Source organism: Bison bison, unplaced genomic scaffold (assembly GCF_000754665.1).
Source record: "Bison bison bison isolate TAMUID 2011002044 unplaced genomic scaffold, Bison_UMD1.0 scf7180017864473, whole genome shotgun sequence".
Lineage (NCBI taxonomy): Eukaryota > Metazoa > Chordata > Mammalia > Artiodactyla > Bovidae > Bison > Bison bison.
Window position 1 is genome coordinate 14,026,711 of NW_011495034.1, and position 423 is coordinate 14,027,133.

Here is a 423-nt window from a genome sequence, read left to right on the forward strand (position 1 = left end):
CTGATTTTAGAAAAGGCAGAGGAACCAGAGATCAAATTGCCAACATCTGCTGGATCATGGAAAAAGCAAGAGAGTTCCAGAAAAACATCTATTTCTGCTTTATTGACTATGCCAAAGCCTTTGACTGTGTGGATCACAATAAACTGTGGGAAATTCTGAAAGAGAAGGGAATACCAGACCCCCTGACCTGCCTCTTCAGAAATCTGTATGCAGATCAGGAAGCAACTGGACTGGACAGTTAGAACTGGACATGGAACAACAGACTGCTTCCAAATAGGAAAAGGAGTCCATCAAGGCTGTATATTGTCACCCTGCTTATTTAACTTCTATGCAGAGTACATCATGAGAAATGCCTGGCTGGAAGAAGCACAAGCTGGAATCAAGATTGCTGGGAGAAATATCAGTAACCTCAGATATGCAGAT